A 2,442-nucleotide genomic window follows, 5' to 3' on the forward strand; every position below is an offset into this window, starting at 1 on the left:
GACGTAAAGTCCAGTCGAATCCGACTCTAGGGGGCGGTGCTCATCTCCGTTTCTAAGCCATGGAGCCGGCGTTGTCATAGACACTTCCGGGTCATGTGGCCAGCATGACGACACGGAACGCCGTTACCTTCCCGCCGAAGCGGTACCTATTGATCTACTCACATTTGCATGTTTTCGAACTGCTAGGTGAGCAGGAGCTGGGACGAGCAACGGGAGCTCACCCCGCTGCGCGGTTTCGAACCGCCGACCTTCCGATCGACAGCTCAGCGGTTTAACCCGCAGCGCCACCGCGTCCCTTATCTGATCCAGCCTGGTTTCCCATTAATGTGGACTAGAAAATCCCTGAGGCTAAATTAGCATCTAAGGTAGGATAACAACAACACTGTTCTTGAGGGGTTTTGGTGGGATTTGGGGGGGCGGATTTATGTCCTATGTCCATGTATCTGATACTGACATCTCATGGTTTGCTGTAATCAACCAGAAGCACTTTCTGAACATTGAACTGTAGGTCCAGATCCTTCTCTAAAATAAAGAGGATGTGTTTGTGCAGTTAAATTAAGAGTTGTAGTTAGAAACAGTGTGAATGGTGGTCTCAGGAACCACCTGTTCCAGAGGTTTTTATGCATAAATCAAAGAGAGGAAAAAACTGTTTGCACAAATAAGGAACTTCTTGGTCATGGTACCTTTGGATGAGTTTCAGGCACCATCAATATTTCATTTAGTAAATTACTTTAGACACAGCTCTTCACCTTTATCTTTGATTCTCTCTGGAGCATTTGCTCCTGACTTCCTGAATATAAGTGAGCAAATGCCAGATTCTCATATCATACTTTTTTTTTTACTGTAAACAGAATTCAGATAAATGTGAAGAAAGGTAATTAGTCTGTACATATGGAATATAGCCATGATATGTTGCAAGTTGGCTAGTGTTACACATCTCTACTGGGTTCCAAATAATCCTTGGACCCTGTTCCCTGATCCCTAAAAGGGATTACAGATCAGGGTTCTTTTCTCATGTTAATGTAACACACAGGATTCTTCTTAAATGCACGTTGCTATATAGTTTAGGAAATGAAATTGACCTATATAATTAGCAAGTTGCTGATGTCTAATTATGTAGCCTGATGTCTACATCTGTAGTAGATAGGTGGGATCCTGCTGTCTTAAGGAACCCAAAAGTTACAACTTTTCCAAATGGCAAGACTCAAAGTTAGACCCAACTAGTTGATTCTAGGGAAGGAGTGGGAAAAAGGAGTAATGGGTAAAAAGGGATTCGGTTTCTTACAATTTCCATTCCAGTATGACAATGACTCTATTTATAATCATTTGCAACTTCCCTTGCAACTTCCTGGGATAATGACACTTGACCTAGCCTGAGGAAACGGTAGGACATGAAGGACTCAAACCTGCTATTTCCTAACCCTCTATTTTGGTGCTCCAGATGATGCCCAAAGGGGCTCACTCTTCACTATTCTAAAAGAAGAGATAAATGAGACAAGTGTTAAACCTTCTGATTGTTGATTAAGCCACAGCTTTGCAACAGCTGAGTCATGGTTCTGCTCTGGATGAGGCAGCAACATCTACCTCCCTTCCAAAGAAGAGAAGCAGAAGGGCCATGGAAGAAAAGATAGCTGGAAGGGGCACACTGCAAAGGAGCATGGATGAGGGCCAAGTATTGCGATGCAGATATTCACTGCTAGAAGCATACATTGCCATTCAGGAAAGAAAAGATGAGCCAGGCAGGAATCGAACCTGCAATCTTCTGATCCGTAATCAGATGCGTTATCCATTGTGCCACTGGCCCTATGGTATCCTAACCATTAATGCATGATTCACCTTTGGCAAAGAGGGAAATTGGCTCCAAAGCATCCAGATAGCAGAGGAGACAAGAGACAACTGTGCTGAGCTCAGGGCACAATGCTTTTGGATGCCTGCCATTTGAGAAGGCCATTGCATCTTTTTTGTGTGAGTCCTCTGGGAAACTTAGCTTTCCTGAGCATGAAGTTCTGCCTTTGAGGCTGCCAAGCATCAATAAAGTTGTTCTGTTGCAATGGGAATACCCCACTTCTGTGGAGTAAAACTGACTCTGATGGTAGACCCACAGCTCTTTAGATGCTCAATGGATGAACTACATGCACTCTACCAAATGCACTCTGTGGTATCCCAGAATTTGACCTCCTGTTGCTGAAGGAAAGACAGATGTCACTAAAAGATAGACAAAATTAAAGAAGATGGCTGGAAGATGTACCTCAAGGAAAAGGGCCGGAGGTAATAAAGAGGGTGCCTGCGGGCTCCTGTCTTTGTGGGGATAGCAAGCCTTCCTGTGTGGGAGGTTCTTGGTTCAAAGCTGCATTCAACCAAAAGTTGCAGAACTGCTAAGGAGCAAAGACTCAGGTAAGATTTTGAGTACATGTGCTAGGGTCAATGGTAGTGGTACCACCA

General features: G+C 44.1%; 1 non-coding gene across 1 annotated transcript; it reads right to left on the bottom strand.

Annotated features, from left to right (window-relative positions):
• Window positions 1-1,731: 1,731 nt before the first annotated feature.
• On the bottom strand, window positions 1,732-1,804 carry TRNAR-ACG (transfer RNA arginine (anticodon ACG)). Its single transcript has one exon. It is a non-coding gene; the product is annotated as a tRNA-Arg (tRNA).
• Between the last annotated feature and the right edge of the window lie 638 nt (window positions 1,805-2,442).

The sequence above is a fragment of the Candoia aspera genome, chromosome 3 (genome assembly GCF_035149785.1).
Source record: "Candoia aspera isolate rCanAsp1 chromosome 3, rCanAsp1.hap2, whole genome shotgun sequence".
Classification (NCBI taxonomy): Eukaryota; Metazoa; Chordata; class Lepidosauria; order Squamata; family Boidae; genus Candoia; species Candoia aspera.